Source organism: Triticum urartu, chromosome 3 (genome assembly GCF_003073215.2).
Source record: "Triticum urartu cultivar G1812 chromosome 3, Tu2.1, whole genome shotgun sequence".
NCBI classification, from domain to species: domain Eukaryota; kingdom Viridiplantae; phylum Streptophyta; class Magnoliopsida; order Poales; family Poaceae; genus Triticum; species Triticum urartu.
In genome coordinates, this window is record NC_053024.1 from 4,895,351 (window position 1) to 4,916,288 (window position 20,938).

The 20,938-nt window shown below is 44.5% G+C and overlaps 1 long non-coding RNA gene across 1 annotated transcript; it reads left to right on the forward strand.

The window, feature by feature from the left end:
* The first annotated feature begins 13,779 nt into the window (after positions 1-13,779).
* LOC125547506 lies at positions 13,780-14,304 on the forward strand. Its single transcript, XR_007300688.1, has 2 exons — positions 13,780-13,890; positions 14,014-14,304. It is a non-coding gene; the product is annotated as an uncharacterized LOC125547506 (long non-coding RNA).
* The last annotated feature ends 6,634 nt before the right edge of the window (positions 14,305-20,938 follow it).

Sequence of the window (20,938 nt, forward strand, 5' to 3'; positions counted from 1 at the left end):
CTTGCCATGTCTCAACATTTTTCCATCTATCAAAATTTGCCATGGCAATTTTCTTTAATTAAGATGTTCAAAAAATGGCAAACTTGCCATGGCGAGTTAAGATGTTAAAAAACATGGCAAACTTGCCATGTCACAACATTTTCCATCTCTCAGAAAATTTCCATGGCAATTTTCTTTAATTAATATGTTCAAAAACATGGCAAACTTGCCATGGCAAGTTAAGATGTTAAAAAACATTTTTCACCGCATTGTTGCCATGATGGCAAATTTCGTATTGTAAACCTCTTTTTTTGCCATCTTGTATCTATATGTATGTAAACTTCACAGCAACTTTTTCGTAGTGTAAACTTTTGTAGTGATGGCATCTTTTGTAGTGTAAAGAAGCAGATTGCCATGACTTTCTTCTTTTTTTGCGTTATTTTTTTGAAACCATAAACTTGAGCATGCTAATTTTATTTCCATATAATGGCAAAAGATCATGGCATTTTTTGTCGTGCAAAAGACCAGTGTTTATTAGTCACATAAAAACTGGGGCTTTTACTAGTGATTTAATCTGGGCTTTATTTTTGGTTTTCTTTTTTGCAGGAAAAAGGCCTGTAGGGATCGGTGGGTGGGGCGTTCGGGCTAGGGCTTTTTCCTTCCGAGCGAGTGGGTTCGGTCGATCTCCCTCTGGTAGCGAACGAGTTGTTCGGTCTGGGGGTCTCCCAGACCGAACGAGAAAAAAAGAAAGACATACTATTTCTAATAGTCACTCAGCAGGTTCTAGCAAATAACCTCAACATTTGTCCCCCGTGTTGTTCCCGCGGGCGGCCCAGGAGGAAACCCTACCTGCTACCGACACTCCTCACCATCCTTCTTCCTCGTTGCCATTGGATCCTCCTCTCGCTTGGGATGGGGTAGCGTGGGTCGCTTGATTCGGCGGGGGCTTGCGCTTTTGTGGTCGGTGGTTGTGGTTTGGGTTCGTGCGGCAGCCATGATCGATCGACCTTTCATCAGCACCGGTGCTCGGGATGAGTGACTATGCCTACTGATCGACCTAGTGAGGACGCTCGCCGCTGACTGGCTGAAGAATGATGATGTCCCGCACTCATGTGTTTTTCTGGTGTTGACAACTGTTGTTAGGTCGGGATGAATGCTTACAACGGCCTACTCGTGTTGTTTCCCTCCTTCTAGGCGCAGTTTGAACCTCCCGTACTTCATTCTATTTATGCTTCGTGCAAAAGCCTCAACTCCATATTGGATCGGACAACGATGATGTCTTCATTGTCCCGCCCACCGGGGAGTTGTATTGGAGTCATTGATCCTTGTCGGTCGTTTGGCATCTCTTTTGGGACGCGTTTGGTTTGTTGGCTCTCCTTGGAGGCATCTGGTGGTGGTGGTGGAAGTGCTCTGTGGCTACCGTTGATACCTTGGTCTTGGTTCTGTTGGTGGACCTATTCTCATGGGTGCTTGTGGGACGATGAGGTCTCGGTGTTTGGTGTCCTTTGACGACACTTGAGGGTCTGTTACCTTGCATAGTGCTCAGGTGCACTCTTTAAGTGATGGTGGTTTGTGGTGAGGCTAAGAGGAGGTGCAAGAGCTGTCTCGGCGAAATGTGTTGCTCTACGGCACAGTTTGCGGTTGTCCTTGTCAGAACGTGGCTAGGCGGTGGGAGACCATCCTATAGTGGTTACGACGCTCCTAGCTCTACAAGGTGCAGATTGATTGCAAGGCAAGATGATGACTTCTTCTCTATGTCTTCTTGACGTAGGATCTATTTTCGGTTGGTCCAACAAAGGTAGCCCCTGCTCTTCATAGTCTGATCTAGTGTTGATGGGTGTTATGTTCTTGTTGACGGCTGCTTGTCGCAACTCGTTTCTGGTCCCCCTCTCTGTGTGTGTGTGCACGCGCGCGCATGCGTGCGTTTTCCATTCTTCTGCTTGGTGCCACTTCTATCATCGATCATCTCCGCTGTGTGTCTTAGTTTAAGTAACCGAACCCGACTGCTGGTCGAACGAGAAAAAACCAGAACCAACAATCCCAATGGACATTCTCATATTTCGCCAAAGCAATAGTTTTGTGATTTTTCGTTTGTGTTTTTACAATTATTTTCCATTAGACAGTCAAGAAAGAGAAATAGCAACAATGCAGATGTGCCATGTCGTGAAATTGGAACTACACATAAATATGCAGCGAAGTTTTGTACGGACTAGAAAGCACGATATCTGTATGTGTATCGCACTAAAATAAAACCACATCCAAATCTTCTTCTTTTTTTGGAAAAAACCCAAGAAACATATACTATTTCTAACGAGCAATTTTAGCATGCTCCCTCTTACCCCCTCATGTCACATGAGAGGTAAGAGTATGTAATAGATTTGAGTTGTTGATCTCATTAATTAGTGGTCTGATTAACTCTTACCTTTTTACCTCACTTGTAAAAAGAAGGGATAAGAGGGACCATGTTAAAATTTGCCATTTCTAATAGTCAATCAAGGTTCTAGCAAATAACCTCAATATTTGTCCCTCGTGTTGTTCCCGCGCGGGGCCCAGGAGGAAACCCTACCTGCCACCGTCACTCCTCCCCATCCTTCTTCCTCGTTGCCATTGGATCCTCCTCTCGCATGGGATGGGGTAGCGTGGGGCGCTTGATTCCGCGGGGGCTTGCCCGTGGCACGAGTGCGCACGCTCTGGACGACGTGGCGGCCTGGGCTCAATGCTGCAACTCGGTTGTTGTCGGGGGGAGGGGGGTACTGATTTTTGGTCGGCGGTTTTGGTTTCGGTTCGTGCGACAGGCATGATCGATCGACCTTTCATCAACAATGGTGCTCGGGATGAGTGACTATGCCATCGGTGGGGGGGGGGGACTGGGGCTGGCAAGGATGCTCGCCGCTGACTAGCTGAAGAATGATGAGGTCCCGCACTCATGTGTTTTTCTGGTGTCGACAACCGACATGATGTTGTTAGGTCTGGGATGCAATGCTTCTGACGGCCTACGGGTGTTATTTCCCTCCTTCCAGGCGCAGTTTGAACCTCCCGTACTTCATTCTATTTATGCTTCATGGAAAAGCCTTAACTCCATATTGGACCGGACAACAATGATGTCTTCATTGTCATTGCCCCCTTGGGGAGTTGTTTTGGACTCATTGATCCTTGTTAGTCGTTTGGCATCTCTTTTGGGCTGCGTTTGGTTTGTTGGCTCTCCTTGGAGGCATCTGGTGGTGGCGGTGGAAGTGCTCTGTGGCAACCGCCGATACCTTGGTCTTGGTTCTGTTGGTCGACCTACTCGCATGCGTGCTTGTGGGATGACGAGGTCTTGGTGTTCGGTGCCCTTTACGGCATTTGAGGGTCTGTTACCTTGCATAGTGCTCAGGTGCACTCTTTTAGTGATGGTGGTTTGCGGTGAGGCTAAGAGGAGGTGCAAGGGCTGTCTCAGCGAAATGTGTTGCCCTACGGCACAGTTTGCGGTTGTCCTTGTCACGATGTGGCTAGGCGGTGGGAGACCATTCTATAGTGGCTACGGCACTCCTTACTCTACAAAGTGCAGACTGATTGCAAGGCAAGATGATGACTTCTTCACTATGTCTTCTTGATGTAGGATCTATTTTCGATTGGTCCAACAAAGGTAGCCCCTGCTCTTCACAGTCTGATCTAGTGTTGATGAGTGTTATGTTCTTGCTGATGGCTGCTTGTCGCAACTCGTTTCTGGTCCCCCCCCCCTCTCTCTCACTGTGTGTGCATGTGCGCACACATGTGTGTTCTATTCTTCTGTCATCGATCATCTCTGGCATGTGTCTTAGTTTAAGAAACCGGACCGGACTTTGAGTCGAACCAGAAAAAAGAAGAACCAACAATCCCAATGGTTTTTTAAGCACAAAGGACCGATATGCAACTAGACCGACGAGAACCGATAAGTCTTTTTTTTTCCCGTGAAACTGGCTAATAAACCGAGTTGTTGAACTAGTGTTGCAAGTAGATGGATTCAAGGGATTCGATCTTAGGTCATGGGCATTGACCTATCCTTGGGCTGATAATCACCTTAGCTGTGTTTCTTTGTTTTCCAATAGAGGAAATCATTGCTATTTGACCCTATTTTTAATTCTATATTAGCATATATTATTACTCTAAATATATCATTGTTTGCAAAACTAGCAATCGAACTGGTGAACTGGCGGTCCGACCAGTAAAAGCCTGAACCGAAGGCCTTACCGTTTCGACCACTGGTAGGGTTTTGAGTGTGTGTGTGTGTGCGCGCGCGCGCGCGTGTGTGTTTGTGTGTGTCTTGTGCTACATTGTCTCGATGGCCACTCACAAAGTCACAATCACCAATCCACTAACAATGGTACATGAACAGCTTGTAAATTTCTACAATGTACCCGTAAAAAAATCGACAATACAAAGTCAAGTGGATTGATCCAAGAATCTGCTTTCCTCTTCAGGTTAAGAATCAGTGAAAACAATCCTACAAGGGGAAATGTGGACCACGCGAGAAAATGAAGCATAGAGCCAGGTGTCGATCTTGGGACCCGTGGGTTATGGGCCCACCACTCTACCGCTGTGCTACACTGATAACATTGTTCTTGTTGCGGTTTCCACCTTTACTTATCAGCCAACTGTCAAGTGTGCAATGCAGACTTACTAAACGTGCGGCCGACTTCAGGGTTGTGGCTTCAGGATCACCTATCACCCGACTGCAGTTCGTGCACTGGCAACTTGTAGTGGAGGCCACGCAACCTGCCGCCATTCACTCCGCTCAGCCATGCAACCTTACCCTCCTTTGGAGCTCGTACGTCAGGCGGCGCCCAATGCCTCCTTCGGCGTCGGGCGTGGCTCCCCTTCCTGCAGTCACAATTCCGGCCTGTACTTGACTTCCTCTTCTCCGACTCATGCTCCGACGGCTTGGGATTGCTTACAATTTGGCCAGGGCAAAATCCTGCATTCTGTGCTGGCAGCGGCGATACTTGTTGGTGTCGTTCCCTTCTTGAAGGCGCTGTCATGGCCATGATTGTGCCCCTCTTCGAGCTTCAGGGGAAACCCTAGATCCGGTTTTCCAGATCGGACAGCGGTGGCGGCGTCTTGGTGTCGTTCTCCTTCTTGAAGGCGTTGTCTTGTTTGCTCGCGGCGTCCTCGGTGCTGACTTTGGAGATGTCGGTTGTCTTGTTGTTGGTCAGATTGTTTCTTTGGTTGGCGAGTTTAGCTGTGTTTTTCTTTGCTTGGGTTGAGTTCCTCATGTCTCTCTATGTTGGGCACCATGTTCACGCCTCTGTATTTGTTCGTGACATGTCTTGTACCCTCTTATGTACTCATGCTATTTTTCATCTATCAATGAATGAAACGCAAACTTTGTGTATTCGGGCAAAAAAAAAAGCTTGTAGTGGAGGCGGAGTGGTAGCAGTAAATATTTTCATTCACTGTACCACGTACGTTTTGGTGGCCATGCATGCCTCGAATTCTATTTTACTTGCACTTGCCAGCAGTTTTGCTTGACTGGTTGGTTCAAGCCTGCAACTGCCATTGAGATGCACTGACACCTAAGATTGAGTGTCGGCAGAGACGACTTTGAGCTCTTGACTTGGGGTCTTCGAGCAGCTATTAGATTCACTTCTTCAATGGCAGCATCGACTGATCGTGATTAAGTTAATTACGTTAATCAAGACGTTCAGAGAATCTGTTGACTTGACACACTTGTCGTTACAGTTAGAGTACTTAACTAGGAGGAGTGGAGTGACCCAGCCACAATCACAAAGAGACATCGAATCATTTATTCAGAACTGAAACTGGGAAAGCAGGACAAGGTAGTCTGATCGACCATGAAGCGGTCTTCTTCTTCTCCATCCTCGCTCGCACGCACCGTGGCAATCCTCCTGGTGATCGTATGCTGCTGCTCCCTGCTCCCATTCCCATGCTCTGCCATTTGCAAAGGTATGCAAACGCAACGACGAGTCAGTTCTAGTTCTCATTTTTTGGAGGTGGATGCCCATTTTGACATATAATTTGTTGCGATGGCATCAGGGCGCACATTTGACGACTTTGGTCAGAGCGCTGGGGTCGGGACAAGGGGAGGGGGAAACCAATTTGATCAGGGGGGGTGTGCCAGGGGGAGGAGATAACGGGGCAGCAGGAAATGGGGGAGGAGGGATGCAAGTAGGACGGACACCTCCGGCCCCGCGGGGCAAGACACCGAGGAACCACAGGTGATGTGGCGACTCCTGCCAAGACGTTCATCTGGCGCCTCCGGCGGTTAATTGGAAGCTGATGGCCGATGGTTTGGGATGATGCATATCTTTGGCACAGGTGCTGCCTTTCGGTTGTAATTTGTGCTATTCTCCCCAATTTTTAAAACATTTGTATCACGTGCTAGTAGTTTTTTTTCCTTCTCATAGTTGTTGTTCGAGAGCGAACATTCAGAATGGGTTTCTTACTGGTGCTCCACCTGGCAATCTCTATAATATTTTTGTTTTTCCGGCCTTCCCTTTTTTTGCTGCTTGTACGACCAAGCAAATTAATGCTATTAATGCAAATGGCCTTTTTCTGGCCTTCACTGGATTTCATAAGCTATTAATGCAAATGGGTTTAGCTCGGTTGTAAAACCAAGCAAGCCAGTAAGGCTATTCCAGTGACTCGGCAAGCCAATGACTTCTTCTGTATATCTTCTTGGCGGCCGATCTCCTATCCACTGATCCAACAGTGTCTGATCCTGCTCTTTTTTTCAAAAGATAAATAATATGTTCAGGTTGGCTTTTGCCCGCTGTAGTTGACTCAAAAAGAAAAGGAAAAAACAGTCAGTCAGCTCGACAAAATTTGAAGTTGAATTTTGTTCACAGTATAATGAGCCTTCTTCTTTTGCACGTCAACGTGGAAATTAAATGTAAATTTATAATTTTATTGCATGACATATGATTCTATGCGAAAAGGTTTATACTAAAATAAAGATTCATCGGAAGGACAAAGCAGCACAAACATAAAAAAAATACATCGAGGTCCATGGACCACCGAACGACCTTTGCCGCCGCCAGAACAAGCCGCCGATGCTTAAATATCACCGCTCCCATACTTAGAATGATTCTATGCTCTTCTGAAGCACCTCACGGGGTATTTAAGCATGAAAGATTTGCTGGTTTTTTCCTATTACTTTTTACTATAGTCTATCCTTATATTATTTTTGTTTCCTCCCATTGATTCTTTGGTCAAGAAATGTCTTCAGCTTTTTTATTTTGACCTGATTGAAATTAAGTGGATGCAACAGAAAAAGAAGGACCAAAACCCTACCTAGCCGGAGCCGAGGGACAAGGTCCTTTTCCCGCCACCGGCAGTCGGAGCGGCAGGTAGAGTGGAGGTGGATCCATGGGCTTGGCGGCGAAAATCGAGGGGAGAAAGGCTTTTCCTAATCGCCTTACTAGAGGGGAAAGAAAAGCAATTTGTTGTACCATATGATAGAAGTATACTTATTCGTGGACGCAGCGACAAATGCATGGCTTGAAAATTTCTACAATGTCACCATAAAAAGAATCTACTGTCGAACTTTGTATTTCCGTTCTAAGTAATGGAAAGGGGGTTTGCCCGGTTCAAAAAAAAAAAGAATCTACAATACCAGGAAAAAAGAAAGTCAAACGGATTGATCCAAGACCTTTCTTTCAGGGAAAGAATCAGTTCGAAAGATGCATGAATAGAAGAAACGGGCCAAACGATCCTGCAAAATCGAAATCGACAATATGGAAAACTGAAGTCCAGTTCAAAACTCATCACATTGAAAATTGGCGGAACAATGCATAAAATATCGCAGCCCAGCAAAAACAATTCAGCCCAATGGGGAACATATTACCAGAGCCAGGTTTGGACCTATGCATTATGGGCCCACTACGCTTCCGCTGCGGCACTCAGATCTTCTTATTGAAATTGTGATGCCCATTTTGCCTATCGGTGAACTGCCACACTGTTCTGCTTAGTGCAACGCAGACTCGCAGTATACTTGCATGCTGGTCCCATGAGTCCGATTCATGCCACAGATCAAAACGTGCGACTAAGTTGAGAGTTGCGGATGCAGTGAGCATCTCTAGCACGTACATTTTTATGGCCATGCCTCGATCGCTCACAACGCGGAGGAATTGTATGTTACAGTTGCCAGAAGCTTTGCTTGACTGTTTCGAGCCTGCAACCATGATTAAGATGCACTGACAACAAAGATTAAGTGTCGGCCTGGACGACTTTGAGCAGTTGACTTGACCTGGGGTCTCCGAGCAGCTATATATTTAGCTAGACTCGATCGTGATTACATTAGGTTAATCTAGATGTCCAGACAATCTGTTGACTTGACACACTTGTCGTGGCTGTTAGGGCACTATTTAGCTAGGAGGAGTAACCCGGCCACAAAGAGAGATCGAATCATTTCTTCAGAGCTGAAGCTGGGAGAACATGAAACGGTCTTCTTCTTCTCCGTCCTCGCTCGCATGCGCCATGGCAATCACCCTGGTGATTGCCTGCTGCTGCTCCCTGCTGCCATGCCCATGCTGTGCCGTTTGTAAAGGTACATAACCACACGTCAGTTATAGTTCTTATATTTTGGAACTTGATGCGCATTTTTGACATATAATTTGTTGCGATGGCATCAGGGCGTGCATTTGGCGGCTTTGGTCAGGGGGCTGAGGCCCAGTGGCGGAGCCAAGGGGGGGCAAGCAGGGGCCTGGCTCCCCCCTAATGATCGAATGGTGCTATGCAATCAGCGATACGAACGCTCCTATTCCATAGGCTTATACGTTTCTGGTCCCCCTATGTCACAGCGTGAATTTATGAAAAAAATTGAAAAGGCCCATGTGAAGCCCACACTAGCGGCCAGGTTTCGCTCTAGTCCCATGGTCTGGGCTCTGCGTTCTCGCGTGGATAGCTTCTACGTGGATTAGGCTTATAAAAAAACCTGTACGTGGCTTAGTCGCCGTCGTTCCGTGCCCTCGCCCGCCCGGCCGCTTCTTTTCCCTGCCCTACTGCTCCCAATTCCATTCATACGTCACAACTGCGACGGCGCGACGCAGGATTGATTTCCAACCAACGGAAACTAGCCAAGGACCCAAGGTTTAGCACATCGGCACATCAGACCATGCATTTTTTTTTTGCAGGCATCTACTAATCTCAATTCTCATCTTGTATCATTGTTGAACATATACATCAGATTTTACTAGTTTACATGTTTTGGTTGTCTGATTTGTAATGCTACGATTCTATGAAGAATTCCTATCCTGTACATGTCTTAAAAATTAGTGTGACCGTGATGCCGACTATCTTGTATGAGTAATTATTTGTGATGCAAATTTCCCCATGTCAAATTTATCCAATATAGCTAATTGTGATACTGCAAAGCAGCTATGAAGAGAAAATCGTTGTCAAACACTATTAAAATTAATTCATTTTTAAAGCCGGTTGCTTCAAGTTCACTACTGAAATTGTTGATGAGGCTGATGTGCAAGTCACAAATCTGGTCCAATTGACACTCATGATCAGGCTATTCCGGACATTGTGAAACTGGAGACTTACTTGGCTTGTGCATGATCATAAACGTTGTTTTTTTTACAACAGGTAAGTTCTCTTTCAGTGAAATTATTTTTTTGTCATCTTATTGGCAATTGTAAAGGTAAATTTGAACTCATACAACTGCATCAATGTTTTGTAGCGCGTAGCATAAATTATAGTATGATGATTGCTATTTTTTGGTCTAGAAAAAGTTTAGGAACTTGACTTGGCCCCCCTATACTAAAATCCTGGCTCCGCCCCTGTTGAGGCCGGGCCAAGGGGAGGTCACCAATTAGATCAGGGGGGTGGCGGAGAAGCGCCAGGAGGCTATTCATTTAGTGATCTCCATGACGGGGGTGGGGGTGGGCCAGTGGGACAAGGAGGATACCAATTTGGTCAGCTGTATGGGGAGGCAAGGCCGGGGGGAGAAGAAAAGCATGGTAAGTGGTCAGACGATGGGTCAGGGAACTTACAAGGAAATCATGTAGGACGAATGCCTCCGCCGCCGCGGGGTAAAATGCCGTGGAAGCACAGGTGATGTGACAGCTGCTGCCATGCATGGCCTTGATTAGGCGCCGCCGGGCAGTTACTCGAAGCTGATTGCTGCTGGTCTTCCCGGAGCTGGCTTGGAACTATCACTAGAGCAAGTGTTGCTTTTGGTTGAAATTTGTGCGGTGATCCCCAGTATTATAAACATTTGTATCTTTAGTAGGTTTTCGCCCCCATAGTGTGATTGTTCAAGAGCAAACATTCACAGTGGGTTTCTTACTAGTGATTCAACTCGCAAGCCTGCTTACTATTTTTGCTATTGCCTCATCCCTCGTTTTTTGCCGCTTGTAAGATTGTTATTTTTCATAAGCAATTAATGTAAAAAAATGAAAGTTCGATTAGTGAGGCGACCCCGGTGACCGGCACACATGCTATAGATGTACGATCAATGGCGATGCATGCACATTCGGGCTGCCCACTCCATTTGTGTTTACAAGGCTTATTTTGTGATATGAGAAATTCGAGTATACATGCCAATCTCACATCTCCGTACTGACCTTGCAATTAAAACCATGTTGTAGAAGAGTTAAGGGATTTAATATGTAGTCAAACATTTGATTTAGGACAAATTAATGGATTTACGTGTTGGAATCCTCCTTGAAATTTGTGATTTGCCGCCTCTGCCATTTTCATTTTTTCTTACGTTTCAACAAGAAGATTATTTTTGTAAATGGTGACACACAGTCAATTCGGGGATCCTAGTCACGATGTTAATGATCTAGAATCAAGAGAGAACAAACCTTTGTTCGATAATAGTGCATATGTATTTTTTAAATAAACCTGGTCAAACTTTACAGTCTAATTTTCGTGAAAAAAGAAGCTGAGATCTACTCCTACGAATCGTTGACATGTCAGGAGGACGAACCGATGTGTGCATGACGATGAAGAAATAAGATGATGAAACAAAGAGAAGGGTCGACGACAAGAATGACAAGCGACAAGTCATCCACCCGAACTTATTACCGGCGTCTGTCCGTCGACTAATGGCACCCACATAGACTTGCATGGATTTTCTGATCATTGGGTGGGCTTGCTCGCCCGCTCTAGTGTCCCGACGGGACTAGAATTTTCACTGACACATTTGTTTTATGCCTCACGAGTGTGCCTTCACATATTACCTCTGTGTGTTAAAATGAATGTGATCAGGGTTGAGCCCTTTTTTCAATACAGTTGGATGTTACCTTCAAAAAAAACCTAGAAAGTCTACCTCGTGATTCAAGACGAAAGCAGCGGCAAAATTGGATGGAAAAAAGAATGGCCTATCAGAAAAACTGATGCCCAGTATGAAAGTAAATGGGCCGAAGAACCATGGGAAATAAATGGGCCGAACAGAAAAAATGAACAGCCCAGTTCAGATAGGGGCTATGTATGATACAAAGAAAAAGTTGAAGTATACGGTGACCAAGTGGGCTATGTCTACCCAGAGTGTTTTCTGGACGCACAAATCAAGTCCAACAAACTATACTAGCCAGGTTCGGCCCTTTGACTGGGACAAGTTCGGGTTGTGTCTGTAACGTTACCGGCATACAACGAGGATCTACTTTGTTCCATCAGCTGCTCCTGATTAGAGGGAATCCCCTCTCACCGGTGATATGTACCCAACATCCTCTGTTGTGGGAACCAGACACCACGAGGTACGTACCATGCAACTCATATGTGTAATTCTGTCATCACCTGAACATTTATAATTGGTTAACTCTTCATCTATACAGTCTTATTTCCAGAGTCTGTGGATAGCTAACATTTTAATAGCTGATGCTCACAAACATACACATACACTCATTCATATAAACATAGGTACACACAACCTACCGTATGAGCACCTCCGAGTTATTAAGTTGACACAATATCTTAAGATTCACAAAGTCACCATAGGCGCCTTGTAATTGACGATAAGGTCTCCTCCCACTGAATGAACATCGGCAAAAAGGGCTGAAAGAAATTTAGGAAAGTGCGGGAACCAGTGGCAGGTCTATGACTTAAGCCCTGGTGGGCTCGTCCCACCACATGTTAACATAACCATCTTAGTATGCTCAGTTTGCGTGTTACTTTAGGGAAAGCGTACTATCTAGTCCCGAGGTCAAATTCTCCATGGTGTATAGTAAAATTTTAAAAATAGTAAAAAATAAAAAAGATTCTGAAATTCTTTTGTGGCAAACTTTGGCAAATTTTTTGTGCTCATGCAAAATTTTATCATTAAATGACATTCAGGAAAGTAGTGGAGAAAAAAAAAATCAAAATTGATGCTTTATGTTTGAAATTTTGGAGTGCTGATTTTGTTTTTTGCCGTGACTTTCACGAATATCATTTCGCGATGAAAATTTCAAGCACTCAAAACATTTGTCAAACTTTGTCACAAAAGAATTCTGTTTTTTATTCATTTTTCTCATATTTACTGTTCATCCCGAGCTTATTTGAGCTCGCGTGCAGAAGAAGACTTACGTACCTTATGACTTTTTTGAATAATGATATAGGCTTCGTAGCGTTAAATAGTTGGGAGCAACTAGTTGTAGGGTATCCCACGGGGAGCATTCTCCAAGAGTGGGAGCGCTAGCGCGTCATGTAGTGTGTCCTAGTGCCACATGTGTTGCGCATTTCACGTCTGAATCTTTTTGTTTGTTTTTTGTTTTCATTTATCAGTTATTTTTTGTTTTTTTGGTCTGTTAGAAGCATGAAGCAAATCATAAATGTGCTATCTTGAAAGCATAGTTGGGCTTCCCCAAAAGTGAAACACATCTGTGCTTTCATTTGAAACACAATTGTGCTTCCCTGTGAAAGTACAGTTGTCCTTATGTGCTCCCTCCAAAAGTGAAACACGGCGCGCTTTCCATGCAAGAAGCACAAGTGTGATTCTCGTGTGCAAAACACAACTTTGTTTTCCCGAAAAGTGAAATACAGGTATGCTTCCATGAGAATCATAATTTGTGCTTTCTTAAAAGCGAAGCACAATTACTACAATTTTTGAAGCATATCTTTCTACAATTTTAAAGGACGGGTTTGTACAGTTTTGAAGCATGGTTTCTTTCAAAAAGGTTCATCAAAATTAGCAATAAGAGATCTAGTTTTGAAGAGCTTGACGTAAGAAACGCAACGTGGAACGCTTCGTGATTTGAACACCTTTTTTGAGAGATATGTTATTTTGAAAATTGGATCTACGAAAAAAGCACAAATAAACTCATTCATCTTTCCCAAAAAAAAAGTGCCATCAAAACTATCTAATTACGATAAGTGACGCACCACATGTACACCACTTGTCACCACTAAAAGAGATAGAAGTGACCTTTGTAAGGGATATGTTTTAATAGTGATTTGACGAATAGCTACCAAAATGCTCAAGTATTCTACGTTACACGCTGCCTATTAAACCAGTATATCAATACCAATATTTCTTTGGTTCGTTTCTTTTCGTCTCATTTTTCTTGGCATGTTTGTTCTTTATGCCCGGATATAAGCTCAGATCCCCAAGTGAACGGATGACTGAGATAAGGAGTATACCTTCATACGAGCTTAACTAAATGCATTCATTCTCTGCCATATATATTTGTGCAGCCAGCATCGAATCAAGAGTACCTGTCAATTCATTAGATGAAACATCGAAGATGTCTCCATTGACCGGGGGACGACTTGGGCCATTGGATTATCTTTCTACCTGAGTGGCCAGAAACGGCATGGTCCTAGCAGCCAACCAAAATCTTCGTTTTATGAAGGAGCAATATATAGTAAGTACAAAAGGAGCTTCCAGGACATCCAGAAGCTGGGCAGAGATCATGGAGCGTTCTCCTTCAGCCTCTTCCCTCGCACGCGCTGTGGCAGTGCTGGTTCTCATCAGCTGTTCCTTGACATGTTCGGTGGCGAGGCAAGGTACGTATGCTATACTTACGACGCGTAGTAATCCCAGATAACATGTGCCCGGCTTCGTCCTCTACATGCTTACGTACTGACTATTGGGTATTTGTCGTGTGCAACTTACGGCCGTATATGCAGATGCAGTTGCTCTGGATGGCACTAGACCAACGGCCTCTCCTGCCCCGCCGGTTCCTCATCCATCATACAATCCGGGCCGGAAGCCATACACGCCACCTCCAAGAAGGGGGCCGCCACCACTACCGCTCAAGACGTAGGCACTTGTGCCGCACCAAGAGACCCTGCAGGTTCCTTAGCATCCATTATGCTTGAACCACCTATAGAGCGTGTGTGCCATCGATTAGGGTGTGCTACTTGCTTGAGAAGTTAAGATGCAATGGAACTTTGGAAAGACTTTGTTTGCTTGGAAAAGAAGACCCCATTTTTCCCATTATTGCAAATATGCCATTGATAATCACCTAAATTCACAAATATACCCCGAGTGGTCATAAAACCTACGAGAGGGTTATGTATGACTTTTTTAGGAGGTGGTTGGTTCGAAAATGGTAACGCATACATAATCGTAATGGGGTCACGTCGCCACTATAAACAGTATGAGCAAAGCTGTAAACATGTTTGGCTCAACTCCAAAACCGAACTATAACCAGTTGCGACATATGGTCTGCTGATGCGTAGTCCCGAACTGAAACAGTGAGACTACCACAGAATTCCATCAGTAGATTCACATAGCGATAAAAAATTCAGCAAGCAAATTAAAGAATAAACCAAAGGGAAGAACAAAAAAATCATTTGCATCACGGCGGTGCGGATCCACGCCAGAGCTGTCACCTAGTTTTCCAGAATCAGCAAACATCAGTGTTTCTCCATAGTTTGGAGAAAGACGCGTGAGGACTACGAGCGCAACATGGAGAACCGCCGTCGAGAGCTGCTGCCGCAGCGGCAGATAACGGGGGCTGCAACACAGATCCATGGCTGAGGGGATCGGGGAAGGAGCGAAGCCATCGGAAGAGAAGACCAGAGCAAAGCGGTATCATTATCAGATTACGGTGGGGGGGGGGGGGGGGGGGGGGGGGGGCGTAATGGGCCGTGACTTGCGGCAGGATTTGTTTACACGGTATCCGTTTACGGGCCCGATCAACCAAACAAGTTTAACGGTAATAGGTTGCAGTGTAATCAGATGACGGGCAAAATATTCCAAACCAAACACCTCCTTAGAGGAAATTGCACAAATATAGAACTTCTGGAGCTGAGGTAACACAAAACCACAACTCTAGGGGATTTTGGCAGAAAACCACTACTCCGGGACTAATCGATAACAAGAAACACAAATGAACCAATCTTATCTTACAAAAATTGTCCAAGTTTTAAATGGCTGGGCTAAATTAGCTGAAAGTTCCCCAAATTGGTCATTTAATATGTTTTGAATCACTGATTTTTTTATCTTTTTGAAAACTTCGATTTTTTTGAAGAAAAACTCACTGATTCTTACAGAAGTTATCCAAATTTTAAAATGGTTGGGCTCAATTGGCCGGAAGCTTCCCAGATTGATCATTTAAGAATTAACCCACATGTCATAATTCTCCTTAACTGACTAATCACAACAAATTTGTGTTTTTTCTTACCGATTAGTCATGAAGTTGTGGTTTCCTGTTAAAATCCTCTAGAGTTGTGGTTTTGTGTTACCCCAGCCCCAAAAGTTGTGGTTTTCGTTGTGTATTACATAGAATTTTGTCCGATGATGTTTGAGTTGTTTTATATGTGAATGAACATATTATGAATTGAAGATTGTATTTATTATATGGATCAGCAATTGGTTTTTGCTGCTTGTGTGTATTTATGTCAGTTCTATGAATTACGATTCTATCTTTTTTTGTCAGATGAATTATGATTTCTATGTAACTAAATTACAGCAAGAGGTCGCATTCACACTCGAAATAAAATTGATCTTTTACTATTGTATTTACCGCCGCTAGCTAGGGATAGGGTTAGGGTGCCGCCGCCGGTAGGGTTATGTCGCTGCAGCAGCTCTTCGACTATTCCAAACAATAGCAAGTTTTAATTAGGTGGTGATCAAATGTTTTCTATATATAGTTCTCATGTTCATGTGTATATAACTTTATCTTAGATTAGTACTTCTCCAATTCCAAGACAAGTTTGAGTAGTAAAATAGCAAAACCTATGTCAAGTAGGCTGCGTGTTTGATGTATCATGAGTTAAGAAAGGAGAAATAATCAGAGCAAAAAGTGGTGTGAGACGTGCCCTTGGTGCTATTATTTTTCCGTGAGTGCGTACATTCGTGTTAGAACTTCTGCTAAGAAAAAGAAAGCTTAAATATGACAAGTGCATGGGCTAAGTAAGCTGGACAATTATACATTATTTTCAGGGATCCAAAAATGAGTGCCAACGTTTTGGGGAAACGTTGATTAATTTCCGTTTCGACAAATTTCTGGCACTCAATATGTTCATTTTTTAGCAAAGGTCATGCCAAATTCTTCCGTTCATTTTCAACCTTTGTTAATAATAATAAGTGCATCATATGATTAATAGGGATCATGGTGCTTCCAATTGTGCGGACAGCTTGGAAACTGCAAAGGAATTTGGGATCTTTTTGAACGAGGGGTTCAAAAAATCGGTGGTAATGGTCTTTAACTTTAGCATACAATTATAACCACTTTGCAGTCATTTACTGTCATTACGGCTAACTTGGTTCATATTTTACTTTACTGTTGCATAGTGTATCCCATCCAACGTAAGGGTGAAATTTAACAATACAATAGGTGTTACTTTGCTCTTCAAGGATGACAAGGGGCAGTCATTTCAAGTTGACATGAAGAAATGAAAGCATAAAACCATCATCTGCGGTGATGGATGAATGAAGTACATTTCAAAAAATAAGCTGCTTGGGGGAGAGTACATAGCATTTTACATAGAAGAGTGGGTCAACAGTTTAAGGATTATCTATTTCTGCAACCAAGATGATGAGGATGGTGAATATGATGAGGATGATGAGGATACCCAGGACGATGAGGATGACCAAGAAGATGGAGATAGTCATGATGATGAGGATATCCATGACGATGATAATGACCAAGAAGACGAGGATGGTCAGGATGATTATGATGACGTTCCAGTCTCTCCATTTTTTCTCAAAGAATGAAGAAGCTTGCAAACAATGAGAGGAACAATCTCTTGGCGATCCTACCACCAACTGAGAACTACATGGGGGTGCCCCTTATGCACCGTTTAACCAAGACAAACATCGTCATGGTATGTTTTGTATTATTTCCTCTCTTTTTTGTTCATGTAACACTAACATTGCGTGCTGTTTGTGCTTCTAATCACGGTGATCATAGAAATTACCCGCGAAGATAGTTTCCGGGCTGAACATCCCTGCGGTTGGTTCTGCTGGAGTACGCCTTGGAGCAGGGGCTATCGCCACCATTAAGTACAAGACTGAAACAAACGGGCACATAGCCTTATATTAGGCCGATTGGTGGGAGTTTCTGATGGGAAAGAAACTAATGGTTGAGAAACCAGTGGCAATGACGCTAAGGAAGAGCCCCACAACAAGTGGCAGATGATAGTTATCATTGACCTCATTTAGAAATAAGTTGCAGATATGAACATTATGTAAGCTCATGACGTGTTATTGTGTTTGTTAACATAGATGTGGTACATTGATGTTGGTGTGTTAAATGTTACAAATGTGAAGCTTTATCAATTTTTTCCTATAGTGGATTAAGCTTTATTCAGTTAATGCTATGAATTATATACTTTTCTCAGTTTCCTCTTTATAAATCATGTGTACAAATTCGAGCACCGTAAATTCATGGGAAAAAAAATCTATTTGTGTGATGACGATTATATCAGTGGCGAGCGATATTTTCTGCCCGCCACAACTACGATATGCTTCACTGGCGGCGACAAGACATGCCCGCCACTGCAGAGTTTTTACCAATGGCAGGCGCGCGCCCGCGACTGATGCCATTATAGCAGTGGTGGAAGGTCAGTGGCGGGTGAAGAAAATATGCCCTAGAGGCAATAATAAAGTTATTATTTATTTCCTTATATCATGGTTAATGTTTATTATTTATGCTAGAATTGTATTAACCGGAAACATAATACATGTGTGAATACATAGACAAACAGTATGTCACTAGTATGCCTCTACTTCACTAGCTCGTTGATCAAAGATGGTTATGTTTCCTAGCCATTGACATGGGTTGTCATTTGATTAACGGGATCACATCATTAGATGGATGATGTGATTGACTTGACCCATTCTGTTAGCTTAGCACTCGATCGTTTGGTATGTTGCTATTGCTTTCTTCATGACTTATACATGTTCCTATGACTGAGATTATGCAACTCCCGTTTACCGGAGGAACACTTTGTGTGCTACCAAACGTCATAACGTAACTGGGTGACTATAAAGGTGCTCTACAGGTGTCTCCGAAGGTACTTGTTAGGTTGGCGTATTTCGAGATTAGGATTTGTCACTCCGATTGTCGGAGAGGTATCTCTGGGCCCTCTCGGTAATGCACATCACTTAAGCCTTGCAACATTGCAACTAATGAGTTAGTTGCGGGATGATGTATTATGGAACGAGTAAAGAGACTTGCCGGTAACGAGATTGAACTAGGTATTGAGATACCGACGATCGAATCTCGGGCAAGTAACATACCGATGACAAAGGGAACAACGTATGTTGTTATGCGGTATGACCGATAAAGATCTTCGTAGAATATGTGGGAGCCAATATGAGCATCCAGGTTCCGCTATTGGTTATTGACCGGAGACGTTTCTCGGTCATGTCTACATAGTTCTCGAACCCGTAGGGTCCGCACGCTTAACGTTTCGATGACAGTTATATTATGAGTTTATATGTTTTGATGTACAAATGGTTGTTCGGAGTCCCGGATGTGATCATGGACATGACGAGGAGTCTCCAAATGGTCGGGACATAAAGATTGATATATTGGACGACTATATTCAGACACCGGAAGTGTTCCGGGTGATTTCGGAGAAAACCGGAGTGCCAGAGGGTTATCGGAACCCCCCGGGAGAAGTAATGGGCCTTATAGGCCTTAGTGGAGAGAGAGGGCTGGCCTAGGGCAGGCCGCGCGCCCCTCCCCCTCTGGTCCGAATTGGACTAGGAGAGGGGGGCGGCGCCCCCCTTTCCTTCTCCCTCTCCCCCTTCCTTTCCCCCTCCTAGTAGGAGTAGGAAAGAGAGGAGTCCTACTGCTACTAGGAGGAGGACTCCTCCTGGCGCGCCATAGAGGGCCAGCCGGCCTCCCCCTTGCTCCTTTACATACGGGGGCAGGGGGCACCCCATAGACACAACAATTGATCTATTTGATCTTTTAGCTGTGTGCGGTGCCCCCCTCCACCATATATATAGTCCACCTCGACAATACTGTAGCGGTGCTTAGGCGAAGCCCTGCGTCGGTAGAACATCAACATCGTCACCACGCCATCGTGCTGAAGAAACTCTCCCTCAACACTCGGCTGGATCGGAGTTCGAGGGACGTCATCGGGCTGAACGTGTGCTGAACTCGGAGGTGCCGTGCGTTCGGTACTTGATCGGTCGGATCGTGAAGACGTACGACTACATAAACCGCGTTGTGCTAACGCTTCCGCTTTCGGTCTACGAGGGTATGTGGACAACACTCTCCCCTCTCGTTGCTATGCATCACCATGATCTTGCGTGTGCGTAGGAATTTTTTTGAAATTATTACGTTCCCCAACAGCGGGCGCCCCTGGGAGCCTGCCCTGCCACTGCTGGGCTTTTCCCGCCCGCCACTGCTGGGCATTCCTGCAGTAGTGTGCATGCCACTGTGGGTTCTCACACCTCACGGATTTGGAGACCGATAATTGAAGGAAGAGATGTCCTTGTTCAAGGGCTAATTTGGCGAGTTGGAGATGGAACCACCACTGAAATTTGGAACCATAACTGGTTGCCATGGGAGAACTCCATGAGCCTATACGTCCTTCACATAACAGTGTCTTTTGGGTTTGAGATCTTATCGATGAGACTAATGCTAGATGGCGGGAAGAACTTGTGAGAAACTCTTTCTTACATTTTGATGTCGCCTTGATCCTGGGCCTTCCTGTGTGCACAAAGAATATTTCGGACTTCTGGTCTTGGGCACATGAAACAAATGGATGGTTTTTCAGTTCGCTCTGCATCTCACATGTTGGTAAACATGAAAATTATGAGAGAGGGTTGGCTTGATGGTAACAGTGGTACTTCGGACATGGAGTTAGTGGCAAAGCAATGGACTAATTTGTGGGGCATTGCGGTACCAACGAAGCTTCAGGTCTTTTTGTGGTGTTTCGCGAGGCATTCAATCCCTACCCTGGACATTTTAAATCATACAAACATGTCTGATACCCTACTTTGTCCACTATGTGTTATGTGTAATTCGTGGATGTATACACTGGTTGAATGCACGATGGCCAGGTCAGTATGTGCTCTTGCAAAGGAGGATTTGATTGAACATATGGTAATGACTACAATCACGGATGCAAAACTTTGGCTAGCTACTATGCATGAGTCATTACAGCAAGATGGTTTTAAAGAGATGGTGGTGATCCTATTGGCGGTTTGGTAAGCAAGAAGGAAGGCGATCTATGAGCAGGAATTTCAGTCCCCAATGTCCACTCATCTTTTTGTAAAGCATTTCATGGAGGAGATCAAAGCCACTGCACGTCCACAGAGAACAATGGCACAACCTACTCGTGTTACAGTTTTGCAGCCGTGGATTAGACCACCGCAAGGATTTATGAAAAGAAGGGAAAATATCTGGTGCTCCGGGAGCACCAAAGCTCAGATGCTCCCGTGCGAGCTCGGCCGTTGGATCTCAGATCCAAGAGCACCCATGAGATGACAAACATTTTGCAAAAAAGGCCTCAAAAAGGTCAAAAAAATATGCGCAAGACAATAGCTATAGGAGCTTCTCAGATGCCGTTGGATCTGAGATCCGATGGCCCGACAAATTGCAGCCACTGCACCTCTCAACCCATGCCCCGCGCCATCTACATT